Source organism: Vitis riparia, chromosome 11 (assembly GCF_004353265.1).
Source record: "Vitis riparia cultivar Riparia Gloire de Montpellier isolate 1030 chromosome 11, EGFV_Vit.rip_1.0, whole genome shotgun sequence".
NCBI lineage: Eukaryota > Viridiplantae > Streptophyta > Magnoliopsida > Vitales > Vitaceae > Vitis > Vitis riparia.
Genome location: NC_048441.1, coordinates 3,490,482 through 3,506,431, shown reverse-complemented (window position 1 = coordinate 3,506,431; position 15,950 = coordinate 3,490,482). Strand labels below are relative to the sequence as shown.

At 31.9% G+C, this 15,950-nt stretch overlaps 1 long non-coding RNA gene across 1 annotated transcript; it reads left to right on the top strand.

The window, feature by feature from the left end:
• Positions 1–296: 296 nt before the first annotated feature.
• Positions 297–3,963, top strand: LOC117925585. Its single transcript, XR_004652987.1, has 2 exons — positions 297–614; positions 3,555–3,963. It is a non-coding gene; the product is annotated as an uncharacterized LOC117925585 (long non-coding RNA).
• The last annotated feature ends 11,987 nt before the right edge of the window (positions 3,964–15,950 follow it).

The following is a 15,950-nucleotide window of genomic DNA, read 5'->3' as shown; positions in this document are numbered from 1 at the left end:
GATCATTCATTGTCCTTTGTTGGTTCACGTTTGGTCGACTCATTATTGATTTTTGAGTTATATTTTGGAGGCCATTGAGGGGGTTATTTTAGGTCCTCACTTGATTTTTAGAGGCCCCCTAGGTTTAGTCCAGGGGAGAGGGCTTGTTTGGGTGACTTAGCCTAGACCTTGGTTTGGTTTTTGAGTTGGGACCGATCTTAGAGAAGCTTTTAGGGTTTTGGAACTCCCTTTGACAGCTAGTGTGGAGATGAAGACATGCGTCCTCATCTTAGCGTTCCCTCTCTTTTTTACTTTTTGTTATCTTTTAAAGGTCTTTTGACCTTTTGTGAGAGGCCACTTTTTGACCACCTAGGGGAAGCTCCGGGACACTTTTTTGCCAACCGTGGGAGACATTTTCTACAGGAGATAGAGCACGTCTCTAAAGTGACCTGTTAAAGACAGGGAAAGTTGGATAGAGCTGGAAAAAGAAAAACCAGAGGGAGAAAGGAGTAACAGAGGGGAGGAAAACCAGGAGAGGAAGAAGAAGGATAGCTTGTTGAGCTCTTGCAGATCTTGGGGAGAGGACACAACTTGCCTGAAGCCAAGCCAACACTACTTGGGAGGAGTTATTCCAGGTATGGCTGTCGTGGGTTTCCGGTTCATTTCAACTATCATGCTCTGCTTCTGTCTTTTCTACTGGTTTTTGGACGTTGTCTGTTGTTTGCTGTGGACATCCAGGGCCACAGGGTTGTTTTGCTGAATCTGATTGTTTGCATGTTTGCTCTGTTTTGGTTTTTATTCTGATATCTTTGATTCCATCTGAAAATAATTTGTATAATTTGTGTATGGGTCCATCTTTGAACTTGATGCTTGAGAATCATGCTCTTGCTTTATGTTGGTTTCCCCTGTTCCTAGCTCATTGATAACCCCATGAAATGGAGCTAAGTTCACTAATCTTTTGTTCGTTTTATGCTCTGCTTCTGTTTTTGCTTTTTTATTTTCTGTTTACTGTTCTGCTTCTTATGTATGATGGAATGATGTCATCAATGGTCAAGTCCAAGGCTGGAGATTTAGTGAAATGTGAAATTGTTGGTGGAAGAGAGGATTTTGTGATGTTTTGAGGCATTGTTGAGTTTGAGATTGGATGGTTGGGTTTGTCTCCTCTTAGATTAGTTTCTGGGTTCTTTGGGTTGTGGGTATTGCTGAAAGAAAACGATAGCTCGTGGGTGTTGAGGGTGAATGAAGTTCCCTCAGGTGGTGAAAGTTGCTTTGATTCTAAAAGAATAAGGCTCTCTTCATCGGGTTTTGCTCACCAAACAAAAGAAGGGTAATGAGGTTCGGTTCATGGTTGATTCCATTGACGAGTGTGCAGTGGATCAATTGAAGTAGTTTGAGGGGAAGAAGCTTGTCTCTGCAACCAAGGAGAGTCTGAAACTTGATGAGAGAGAAGATGGAATGCTCTCAAAGCACCAGACAGGGTCCTGGCCCCTTGATTTGAAGGCAAAAACAGTGAAAGTAGAGGTGGAAAGGCAAACGAAGAGGCATTGGTCTTCTTCCTCCTCATTTCTGTAGTGCTGACTGATCTTCTTTTTCACCAACCGAACTACATGAAAATTGGGTATTTATAAATAGCAATGCATTAGTAAATGTAAATTAATCCAAGCCTTTTTCTAAAATTCAATTTTCTATATAATTTAAAAGCGAGTAGAAACGTGATTGTGGTCCAAGACAAGCAATAGTAATAAGGAGTCTAGTTGATGTAATTCTAGTGACATGCAAGGGAATGAATGTCAAAAAAATCCAAACCCTCTTTTTCTTTATACCCTTTAGCTACCAACCAAGCTAGCTTTATATTTATCTAAAGTATCATCAAGTTTTAAGTTTATTTTTTAAATCCATTTCCATCCAAAAGGTTTATTCGTAGGAGATAAATTTACTAATTCATTTATGATTATGGGTAATAGATTTTATTGCATTATTTAGTAGCTTTCAGTTAATAAGAGATGAAGCCAAGCCCATAAGATGTCATGGTTTGTTGGATGATATCATTTTTGTGTATAAAAATTAGTTAAAGTGGTTATTTATCAAAAATCTCAATCAAATTGGTTTTCCACTTCATTTTTGTAAGGTTTAAATATTTCATCCATAGAAGCAAGAAGATAAATCATGCAATATCTTGTATAATCATTAACTAAAGTAACAAAATATTTTTTACCTCCTTCTCTGGTTGGAATATATTTAAGATGGCATACATTTGAGTACATTAATTTTAGTGGTAAGGTATATATTTCAATATTTTTAAAAGGTTTTTAATGAATTTATTTCAATGCAGGTGTCACACTTATATGGTCCTTTAGGAATTAAATTTAAATTCATTAATTTAGCATGCCATAAAGAGTAACATTAGAAGAACATAAGCAAAAGAAACATTATTTATTGGTATTCTCATAAGATGTATCATGTTTAAATAACACATCACATGTATATCCTTTTCCTACAAGGACCCCATTTTTGGTGATGGCACATTTACATGATTCAAACACCGTCTTAAAGCTCTTCTTGAACAACATATTAGATCGGAAGACCATATTTTAGTGCTTTAAATTAGGTTGGTATTTTTGTTTCATTAATGTACTAATTCCAGCTCAACTTACTCTCTTCGATCTATATTGCTGTGATCAACGTCAAAATGCTTAAAAGACTATGTTGGTTATGGTAAGTGTGTGTTTGGAGCATTATGACAATGCGAATAGTTATTTAAAACCAAAAGAATAAAAGAAAGAAAATTTGTGGCAAAATGTACTTCCAAATAACAAGAAGGGAAAAAAGAAAGGGGAATGGATGTCCGAATGTCCCTTAGGGAACATTCAATGTCATGTGGACATTCAAACATTGCATATGATATTCAAATGTTCCAATACCATTCAAATGTCTACAACAATTTGAACATTAATTACTTGTCTGAGTTTTTTTTTTCCCCTATTTTTCAACTTTTAATATTTTAAAATGCACTTTTAGGCAAATTTACCTTACTTGAAGTGACTCTAAATAATTAAACCCTAAGTTTTTTCCATAAAAACCTAGTTTTTAGACCTTATTGGTGTTGACCCATATATTGCAAAGATAGTCTATTTCTCTACATACCCTAAAACTCGTAACTCTTAAAAGCTTTCAAGATTGTAACTTGAAAGTTCTATAGGTAGAAAGGCATGATGGTGCATAAATATGGAAGCTACTCAATATAGTTTTGAGGTGTTATATCAAGGAGCACAAGGTATTGTCTCATAGATGTGATAAAGAGTATAGGTACTTGCTAATATAAGAACCTTAGGAATAGTGGATCTAAATCAAATAAGATTATGTACCTTCTCTTTAGATTTGATGGAGTTGATATTTTGTGATTGTTTGATCCATGACTTTTTTTTCTTACATCGATAGAATTTTTATATAGATGGTTCTTTCTTGCATATCCGTTATCCATTACATAGATAGATTAGTCTTATATTCCAAATTGAATTGAATATTTTTTTTATTGGGATACATAAAGCTTGGACTAACTATTGACTCTCCTCTAGGTAGATCCACTGATTCCAAATATTTTTCCTAGCAGCACAATGCTTCTATTGCTCTCCCTTGTATCAGGAACGTGCAGAACATGACATAAGGGATGCTTGACATGTTTTAAGTATTTAAAGTCTCCTCACTTTAGAGTAGTACTTCTTGTGGCCAAGAACGTTTGCACAATGTCTAGTTTTCGCATAGGCATAATAGTTGCCTTTGAATTTATGGTGTTTCCTTTTAGGATCATAGAGAGAATTTTTCACCTTTTCATTTTCCTTCTAGGATGTGTAATTATATTAGAATTGGACTTATCAGAGATGTCTTCTTCTAACACTTTTTTTTTTTCTTTTCACTTTCATTATTTTCATGTTGTATTCTCAATCTTATCACAAGGTCATCAAGCCCCATATTTTCGTTGTGTTATTTCAAGAATAGAAGGAAAAAAAAAGCTTGAAGTACCTAAAAGATGGTGGAAATTAATTGTCAATAATTGCCAACTTGGAAATCTTCACTAAGAGACATGACTAAGGAATTCTTGACGGTATCGAGCTGGAACAATCTATTCTTCTTGAATACCCTAATTCAGTGTCAAAGAATTTCCTGTCATTATCATATAGTATTAATCTCTATTTGATGATAAATAAAGCATTCATACCTTTTTCTCTCTCAAAAATTTCATAAAATGGGTTTTTTAGACATCCCCAATTATCAATCCTCACTTGAACTACTAAGGATCCAATAAGTCTAACATTGATTCCTTCATACATGTTTATGAATATCATGGAAAAGTATGTACAACTCCTTCATTGGTGGTAACACTTGGAATCCTCCACATCTTAAGATCAAGAAGGCTAACAACAAATTTCTTTGTATGGGCAGAGTTTGTTTGTAGTGTCAAAAGAAAATAAACTTTTTAAAGCACATTGTATAGTCCATTTAAAATTTAATTTCCATACATAAAATCAAAATTCTCATCCTTTACAACATGGGTTAGGCATAATGGTGCCAGATTAAACATTTTTATTTTTTTGCTAAAATTTAAAATTTTGACCATTAATTCCTTAGGTTTTTCAGTTTGAACAGAAGTATGAAAATTGACACTAACATAATACATTTCAAAGAAAGCAATACCAAACAGGAAGTTTTAGTTTAAAAAATGAGTTTTGTAAAATTAAATAAATACCTCAAGAATTAAAAAGGTCTTTTTACAAATTTTGTAAAGAAAAATAACCTCAAGAAGGAGTTTGAGTGCAATAGAAAGACTAAAGAAGTGGATTATTATCTCTTAAATATTAGGAAAGCTAAGGCATTCATTAAACACAATGTCTTAAAGCAAAAAAATTTCCTTTGTTGAAATCCAAAAAAGATTCAAAGAGAAAAAAGAGAGAAAAGAAAAGAAAATTTAGGATTTTTCATTATGAATTTTCTCTTTAGAAAAAAAAGATACAACACTATTAGGATTTAAATAGACCGAATAAAACTTAAAAAAGAAAAAAGAATAATTCTAATATAGTAACTAAATAAGAAAGATAAATAGTAACTAAATAAATCTAATTAGTAATTAAATAAAACTATTAAATAAATAACTCTTTAACACCCCAACAAACTCATGATGCGATTGCAAGAAGTATCGAGAATTTACCACTAAAAACAAAAAATGTGAAAGTGAGTGTGACTTGGTAAACAATTTTGCAATCGTATTGTTAAGAAAATCCCTTAGTAACCAATTAAGCTTTATACTGCTTAATCGAAGTACCAAATAGCAAGTATCAACCCTATACAAAGCAAAAAGTTCCTCGATCATAGCCTGCTCCCAAAGAGGATAGAGAAATAAAAGAAAAGGAAAAAGACAAAATCTGGATTTACATTCAATAGTTAAGAGTCAGATAGAATTTGGATTCATATCCAGTAAAAAGAAACAGACAGAATTTGAATTTATATCCAATAAACAAAGTCAGACAAAATTTAAATTCATATCCAACAAATAGAGTCAAACATAATTTGAATTCATATCCAACAAACTATAGAAGTCAATACAATTTGGATTCATATCCAACATACAGAAACAAACAGAATTTAGCTTTATATCTAACAACCAAAGCTAGACTGAATTTAGATTCATATCCAACAAATAGAGAGAAACAGAATTTAGATTCATATCTAACAAATGAATATGAAATCAAATATTAGAATAATTGAAAAATAACGATTTAGGTTCAATATGCATAGCATGCTCCTTAACACAATGATCTTGGTAACAACATATGCTTGTAGAATATGGATAGTGATATTGGTATGAAAGAGATCAAGAACATCGAAAAAATTCAAAAGATACAATCAAGGAGGATAAAAATTTACCTTACAAATCAGTGATCTTCCAATGTTTACAATGGCTGGATATGAATAAGAACAATTACCTCCATTTTAAACTCTTAGAAAAGTCATAACTCTTTAAAAATATCTTTATCTTTAAGCCTCTCTGCTTAGAAGAGTCAGAGCTTTTTCTAAATAAATTTCAAAATCTGGGTCCCTAAAAATTTTTAGAAAACAAATCTCTAAAGAAAAATAAATTACAACTTAATCATACATATGTTATAAGCCTTCCCCAAAGATACCTATTAGGCTTAAACTATTTTAATAAAAAATAAATATTTAAACCAAGGTATTTTTCATTCACTCAATAATACTAAAAGATTAACGGTTCATTGTGCAATGATTGAGCATGATTATCAAAAGATTAAGCATTAAAACTTTTTCACCTAATGGTAGCGTACTTTTTATCTTTTATTTTTCAACAAAATCATCAACTCCAATGAATTAATCACTTACAATTGCACACATCCATTTCAAGCTCTTACTTTGTAGAGTCACAACTCTTTAGCAACTTTCAAACTCGAGGTGTCTCAAAATTTTAAGAAAATAAAATTCAAATCATTGAAATAAATAAATAAATATATAAATAAATAATATTCAACTTAATTATACACATGTTATAATTCTTAATGAAAAATTTTTAGGCTTGATTTGGTTCAACTTTTCAAAAGCTAATTTTTTTTTTAATATTTTTTTTATTGAGAGCCTTTATAACTATTTGACTAATTTTGTTTAAAATGTTGATACCTCATAAAAGAAAGTCTTAATATGAAAGCTAAAAAATTGTTACTTCTTATGAAAACTCTATTTTCACTCATTTAAAAAGTCCTTTCATATTTAATAAAACATTTACAATATTAAAATTATCCTTTAAAAATTATGACTTTGACTTCAATTTCAACTTTCAATTAAAGCCAAAAACAAGAAGCTATCCCAAACAAGGCTCATTAGGCTTAAACTACTTGTATTAAAAGCTAAATATTTAAACTAAGGAGTGTTTGGTAAAAACTCAATACTTATTACTTAATGACTTAAATTGGTTTTAACTTAAATCATACTTAAGTTGTTAACTTAAAACTTATTACTTAATTCTTGTTATAAGTATTAAGGTTGTTTGATAATTTAATTTAAAATTTATTCTAAATCATCAAATTGACATATTTATTCTCATAAATTATAATTAGGGTAAATGAAGTCCAGTAATAGTTGAGGTCATAAAGTAGCAAAGGAGATCATAGAAGTAATTAGGGTAAATAAAGGTAAAAAGATAAAATGAAGATGTAAACTTAAGAATAAGTCAATTGTTTTTACTTATTATTTAAAATTATTGTTTTTACTGTAAGTCATACTATTAAGTTATTTTACCAAACATACTTAATTTACTTGGTAATTTAAATTAAGTTATTAAATTACTTTAAATTATTAAGTTGATTTACCAAACACCTACTAAAAAGTAGTTTAGTGATTTTCATGAACTCTGTAATACTGCACGATTAATTATTCATTATGTAAAGATGCATGATTTTCAGAATATTGAGTATTAAGTCTTTAACTGAAGGTAGCTTATACTTGCTTTTGAATTTTTCAACAATATCATCTATTCAAATGGACTAGTCACTTGGCGTGCACAACTTCTTACTTTGAACAGTTCAAATACCATTTGTCGACATGGTTAGACTGCTGGCAGTTTCTGTGGTCTATCAACAAGTGGGCGCCAAAAAAAATCAAAAACCACTTGAATTATCCAAAGGCATTTACAAATTTCCTTGATGATTATTCTTTTCCTCATAAGATAGCTACAAAAATATTGACACATATATCACATATTAAATTCCAGTCATGAATGATCCTCCTCTTTCAAGCAGACACAAATCCAAGAGATTCTATTCCTATATTCATAATCTAGCATTTCAGCCAATCAAAAATTCTCTCTCCACCATACAGGGGTCCATATTTCTCATGTTGAGCAAGAAATTGGCACAAGTATAAGAAAAAACTTAGGGATAAAATGAGAATATGAACGATTCCCTTTAGGTCACACTGAGCACTTGCCTTAGCCAGTCAACCTGTATAGAGAATAATTTGGATGTCAGCACTCCTTCTCTGCCTATATAAATGTCAACAATGTTGCATTACAAGACAAGGATTTGAGAAGCTAGGGATACAACATCAAATTAGTCCTAGCTCCTCCACATTTTCCAGATGTGGAAATTAATTTCAAAAAGTTGCCAGGTTCTTGATTGCTTTGTGTCCTAAGAGTTTTGCATGAAGAGGTAGAGAGGGTGGAATTGAGTCAAGGATGACTTGCCGATATATATTTGCAGAAGGGCTTGCAGGGGCCTTTAGCTGTGTTACCGGCAAGTTGACTTGACTCAGTTTGGCCCTCTTCTTCTCATGTGAAGCTCTGTGGACTATCGATCGGTTCTGCCAGAAAGCTATCACCAAGAAAGTATAACACTAGTAGGGTCCAAACCATGGCTAAAAGAAGAGCTAAAACAAATCTTTTTTTCATTTCTTCTTTTTTCCTTTTCCTTTGTTTATTTACATTATTATTGTTATTACTTTTCCGTTTTTTTTTTTTGGTAACATGTTAGGAGAATATAGTGATTAAACTCTTGATCATGCAAAGGTGAGCATGAAAATATTTTCTTCTCTTTCATACCTCTTTTTTCTCAACCATATATGTTTTACATATACCAAAAAAAGATGTCATGCATGCACATGCAGGTTCTTTATTAACTGGGAGATTGGATCCTGATTCTTCAGAAATGATCCAACTGCCACCGAAAAGAGTTGTTTGCTAGAAATTCAAAATCATTAAATTTCATTCAAGAATATTGTTCAGAAAGCATTTCTAGATTGGACCTGCAGAAAAAATTTGAGGCACCTCTTGACTTTGGAGCTCATCAGGCGCACAGAAATCATTTGGAGAGCTATGAACTCGATGCCAGAAAATCAATCAATTCACATATGGCTGGTAGTGCTTGAGCATGTATCAAACATTCTGACAGAATTTTGAAAACATATAGAAAGGGATGGAATGTAAAAATGATTTACTATGTAAGTCAAAAAACTACATAAATGTTGGATTAATTAACAGTAAATTATAAAGATGTATCTTTGTTGTGTTCAATTCCCCCTCCTTAGTAGAATAGCTGTATGTCAAATGTAAATTTAATAAGAAATGGTAATGAACACGATTCTTGACTTAAAGTATGTCTTGGGTGATGAACACCTCGTTAGTGGTTTTCAAGTGATTTTGGAAGTATTTTCGCGCGATTCACACCCCATGATCGCCCAATTTGGAGCTACCCCAGAAAGCCGAGCTTTTTTATGTTTACTATGTGTTTTTGGAGATGTTTTTGAATCTGCTTTCATTTAAATTTGGTGAATTTAAGAGTCCAATTAGTGTGCAGAACTGGGGCATATCAGAAAGCAAAGATTGGAAACCCTAAATTCCCACTCTCAGCCATGAGGATTTGCTTTCCAAATGCCTTCCTGAAGTATTATCTTTTGATGCCCTCAGCTTAATTTTGCAACTCGAATCCACACCCTTGCTCTGAAATTTGAGGTGTGTGAATTTTGGATTGTCTGGATCATTAGATCTCCACCTCTGCTTTAAGATGCAGGCGTTCTAGAGGTTATTGATACTGGGCATGATCAAATTTCCAGATGAAGAACTGACTCAGTTTTTTCTCCATTTTGGAGGCCTCTTGTCCTTTGTCACTTCTAGGGTTTAAATTTTCTCATTCTTCTTCATGGATTAACCTAGATTAGTTTATGGTTTAGCTATATTTTGGATTATTCTTGCTTTTTGCATCATCCAACTCTGGGACTCCATTTATGTAGTATTACTCCACATTTTTCATGTGTATTTTGGTAGCTTGGTGTCATTCATGGAGATATTTATACCCTATTTAACTAGCTTCCTTGTGCTAGGGTGATGGCCACATAAGGCATGAACTCCAATGGTTGTTTTGTATCAAACATTATGAGTTTAGTGTTGAAATCTACATTTTGGTTTAATTTTCAACCTTGTTTTAGACTATTAAGTGCTTAAGAAATACTTTAGGTGTTTTGAGTTTCACATCTCCTGACTTATGGTTGCTCCATCTTGATTTTAGAATTTTAGGGTTTGAGTTGGGATTTAGAGTGTGATTATTCTTCTTCCTTGAAACCTTATTTTAAATTATGGAATGCTTGTGGACACTTTGGGTGCTTAATTGTGTTGTTAATCACTTGGCGTTGTCATGACTTCTTTTCATAATTTTAGATCTTGAGTGGGTGATTTTGGAGTTTGGGCGTGTTTATTATCAGGTTAAAACCATCTTGTAGAGAACATGTTTCTGAAAATAAACAAGTGATTTTGAAGTAATATCTCCAATTTTGCTCACTCCCTTCACTTACTGTATTTGGTGTTTGGTGCAGAAGAACTTAGGAGGGAACTCTTAAAGGATGTTCATTCCCTAGTGTGTTATATATATATATATATATATATATATATATATATATATATATATATATATATATATATATATATATATATACTTCAATATGCTTCAATTTCTCCTATGCTTAATTTGGAAAAGCCTCTACACCAAACATTGTACTAATTTCTAATCCATTTCACTTTCATTTACCTCTACCTTCCCCTTGATAATCTATCTTCTTTTTCCCCATGAAATTTATAAAAAAAAAAAAAAGAAAAGAAAAAAAAAAGAAAAAAGAAAGAAAAACAAAATTGTTGAAAGGTGCAACTGCACACAAGCTATGCTCATAGATTTACAACTACACCCACATATTCCACACTCAACCATACATATACTAGATCGAGTGTCCCTTGTTATATCTCAATCATTAAATCATTTCAACTACTTCCAAACCCTACCACATCGCCACCTTTTCTAATGCTCCATTTTGGAGGGTATAAAAGCCCTTATTTTTGGCAACAAAGGGATCTCTCTCTCTCTCACCTCTTCCCACAGAATTAAGAACTTTAGATAGTTTTAGGCTTGGTTTTCTTCTTTATTTTTTCTTGGTGATATTTAAGGATTGTAAAGCTTGAAGATCCATCAATGGAGGATTCCCGAGAAGTCATTCTTAGCTAGATTCTCTAACTAAGGGAACCTTTTGATGTAAACTCTATGGGTACAATCTTTAAGTTTTCTTTGCTCTTTAATGCTTATGTGCTTAATCCATATTTGATTTGTATATTTACTAATCTTTATTTTTTACTTAATTAATTGTTGTTGAATGCTTGTAGATCCATTGTTCTCTTGACTTTGTTTCTTTTTCAAAACATCCAATGCCTAGGGTTCATGATCTCTTATGTATATTTGGTGTTTTCTTGAAACATCAAATGCTTAGGGTTAAGATATCCTTTGATTTCACCTCCTTTGAGAAATGAAATAGATTTTTTCAGAGAGAATGAGAATCACAACAATTCTTTCATTTTTCATTTAAGAAAAAATACCGATTCAAGTCTTCACTAATCATTTGACATGGGTTGAATGCAACATATTTGATAAAATGTCTAAAAGGATTTTCAAATCCAAATATTCTAATTGGCTCATCATAATGGGGTTCATTTTTGTTTTTCAATAAGTTATGCATTAGATCCCATGGAATGACCATCAAAGCTACATCTCTCCTAGTGATTTCTCTCTTCATTTTTTAAAAACCCTAACCTCTATTTCACTTTCTTTCATTTATTAAAAAATCTTTATACCACTAATTTACTTCTAATATCTATACTAGTGTTATTAGAATTTTATTACTTGATTGATCATCAAGTAAACTTTTTGGTGATTTTAGTACCTTTTCTTTGCAAATAAATTTCCTTAGGTAGTCTAGAACTAACTTCACATTAATCATATTTTTTAAAGTTTTGTTTCTCCTCTCTACTACACCATTGTGTTGCGGTGTATAAGGTGTTATCGTTTGTTGGATGTACCATTTTGTTCACAAAAATTAGTTAAAGAGGTTAGTTATCAAAAGTCTCAATCTAATTGGTTTTCTACTTCATTTTTGTAAGGTTTAAATTTATTTAAAGTTTCATCCATAGAAGCAAGAAGAGAAATCATGCAATATCTTGTATAATCATTAACAAAAGTAACAAAATATTTTTTACCTCCTCTAGTTGGAATATATTTAAGATCGCATACATTTGAGTACATTAATTTTAGTGGTAATTAGGTATATATTTCAATATTTTTAAAAGGTTTTCAACAAATTTCAATGCAAGTTTCACACTTATATAATCCATCAATTTTTGCTTTAGGAATGAAATTTAAATTCATTAATTTAGTATGCCATAAAGACTTAACATTAAAAAAATACAAGCAAAAGAAACATTATGTATTAATATAATTATGAGATATATCATGTTTAAATAACAAAAAACATATATATATATATATATATATATATCATTTTCCTATGAAGACCACATTTTTGGTGATGACACATTTACTTGATTCAAGCTCTATCCTAAAACCCTTCTTGGACAACAAAGATCCCAAGACCATATTTTAGTGCTTTAAATTAGGCTAGTATTTTTGTTTCATTCATGTACTAGTTCCACTCAACCCTAAGGTTTTTCCTAAAAACTTAGTCTTTTTTGGTAGAAAGGCATGATGATGCATAAATCTACAAGCTACTCAATACAACTTTGAGGTGTTTTGCTAAGGAGCACAAGGTATTATATCGTAGATGTAATAAAGAGTAAAGGTGCTGACTAGTATAAAACCATTAGGTAATATTTGATTCCCAAAAAATATTAAGGAAAGAAAAAAAGATAAAGAAAATGATTTTCTCATACTTAGTTGTCATTTTGGAAAATATAAAAAAACTCAAATATAATTAAAATTAATTAGAAATTTTTACATTTTCAAATTATTTAATTTTTATATCAAAGAGTTAAAATAAGTAAAATGAATTTGAAGTAATATATAAAAATAATTTATTGATTTAAAATTTATTTTGTATTTTCCTTCCCTTTTTCTTTAATTCCACTTTTCCTCTCTATTTTCTTTCCCCCACATTTTTCCTCAAGTTTTCTATGAATCAAATATAGCCTTAGGAACGGTGCATCCAAATCAAATAAAATTATGTACTTTTTGTTTAGATTTAATAGAGTTAATATTTTGTGATCGTTTGACCTATGACCTTTTTTTTTTTTTCAATATGTAGAGTTTTTTTACAGGTGGTTCTCTCTTGTATATCTCTTATCCATTGCATAGATAGAATAGTCTTGTATTCCAATTTGAATTAATTTACATCTAATAAAATTTGAATTAAAAATATTGGGATACATAAAGCTTGGACTAACCATTGACTCTCCCCTAGGTAGATCAATTTGTCAATTATGAACAGACTTTCACATATTTTTCCTAGCAGCTCAATGCTTGTATTGCTCTCTCTTATATCAGGAACATGCAGAACATGGCATAATTGTCCTTCTTGCAGTGAATCTCAGTCGAGCCTTGCCTTTCCCAATTCCTTGAAATGTGGATGAATTCACGATAAATACTTAACTTTTCATCTCTAGTGTAAGAGGACAATCTACCTCTTTCTGAGCATGTGTATTTGATGGCCTCAATATCAATCCACCAATCCTTAGAGTTGCTTACCATTTGCTTGACATTTTTGTGAGACAACAGCAGAAAGATTTTCTATTTTAGTCATATTTGCTTGACCTTTTTCTAACTATCTGAACTCTCCTCACTTTAGAGTACTTCTTGTGGCCACAAACATTTGCACAATGTCTAGTTTTCCCACAGACATAAGAGTTGCCTTTGAATTTATGGTGTTTCCCTTTAGGACCATAGAGAGAATTTTTTCACTTTTTCATTTTCCTTCTAGGATGTGTAATCGTCTTAGAATTAGAGTCATCAGAGGTTAACAATTCATTGTGCAATGACTAAGCATGATTATCAGAAGATTAAGCATTTCGCCTTTTTCATCTAAAGGTAGCATACTTTTCATCTTTTATTTTTCAATCAAATCATCTACTCCAATGGACTAATCACTTTCAAATGCACACATCCATTTTAAGCTCTTACTTGGTAGAGTCACAACTCTTTAACCCTTTTAAATAATTTTCAAACTCAATATGTCTCAAAAATTTAAGAAAATAAAATTCAAAATTGAAATAAATAAATTTTAACTTAATTATACACATGTTTTAAGTTTTAATGAAAGACTTTTAGGGTTCATTTGGTTCAACTTTTCAAAAGCTGAAAATTCTTTTTTAAACAGAATAAAAGTCTCTATGTTTATTTGAGTAATTTTGTTTAAAATATTGATAGCTCATAAAAAAATCTTAATATGAAAGTAAAAAAATTGTGGTATTGGATCCGCTCTTCTATTAGCATGAACATGAATTAGATTCTATTCGTCTTCTTTATTCTTAAGAGAACCCCCCACCCGAACCATTCTTAAGACCGCCAAGCCCTCTCGAATGAGTTCTACTATAGAAGCTTTCAACGTACACCCGGGGACAAATCTTTCACTCACTGAGAAGTGAAAACCTGTGACTAGATCGTCCTGAAGACGGATGCGACGGGAAGAAGTGGCATTTGGAAGTGTTGCTGACTTAACATTTAGGTTTCGGCATAACAAAGCTTGCACTGTCTTTTCGCACTTAGGCGCACAGCGGGCCATTGGTAATGATTCTTGTTACTTATCATAAAAGCTCTATTTTCACTCATTCAAAAGTTCTTTCATATCTAATCATACATTTATAATGCTAATATTTTCCTTTAAAAATTGTAACTTTGGCTTCAATTTCAACTTCCAATTAAAGCCAAGAACAAGAAGCTATCCCAAACAAGGCTCATTAAGCTTAAACTACTTATATTAAAAGTTAAATATTTAAACTAAATAGTTTAGTGTTCAGGCACTCAATAATACTCCACGACTAATCATTCATTAAGTCACGATGTATGATTATCAGAATACTGAGAATTAAGGCTTTCTCAGCCATTTTGACTGAAGGTAGCTTACACTTGATTTTGAATTTTTCAACAATATCATCTACTCAAATGGATTAGTCACTTTGCATGCGCAACTTCTTACTTTGGACAGCTCAAACACCATTTGTCTACTTGGTTACATTGCTGGCAGTTTATGCGGTCTATCAACAAGCGGACGTGAAAAGAAAATTCAAAAACCACTTTAATTATCTGAAGGCATTTACAAATTTCGTTGATGATTATTCTTTTTCTCATAAGATAGCTACAAAAATATCGACACGTATACCACAAATTAAATTCCAACATGAACGATCCTCCTCTTTCAAGCAGACGCAAATCCAAGATATTCTATTCCCATATTCATAATCTAGCATTTCAGCCAACCCTCTCTCCACCATACAGGGGTCCATATTTCTCATGTTGAGCAAGAAATTGGCACACAAGTATAAGAAAAAGCTTATGGATAAAATGAGAATATGAATGATTCCCTTTAGGTCGCACTACGAGCACTTGCCTTAGGCAGTCAACCCGTATAGAGAATAATTTGGATGTCAACACTCCTTCTCTGCCTATATAAATGCCAGCAATGTTGCACTACAAGGCAAGGATTTGAGAAGCTAGGGATACAACATCAAATTAGTCCTAGCTCCTCCACTTTTTTCAGATGTGGAAATTAATTTCAAAAAGTTGCCAGGTGCTTGATTACCTGGTTTTGTGTCCGAAGAGTTTTGCATGAAGAAGTAGAGAGGGTGGAATTGAGTCAAGGATGACTTGCCGATATATATTTGCAGAAGGGCACGCAGGGGCCTTTAGCTATGTGTTACCGGCAAGTTGGCTTGACTCTGTTTGGCCCTCTTCTTCTCATGTGAAGCTCTGTGGACTATCGATCGGTTCTGCCAGAAAGCTATCACCAAGAAAGTGTAACACTAGTAGGGTCCAAACCATGGCTAAAACAAGAGCTAAAACAAATCTTTTTTTCGTTTCTTCTTTTCTCCTTTTCCTTTGTTTATTTACATTATTATTGTTATTAATTTTCCTTCTTTTTTTTTTTGGTAACGTGTT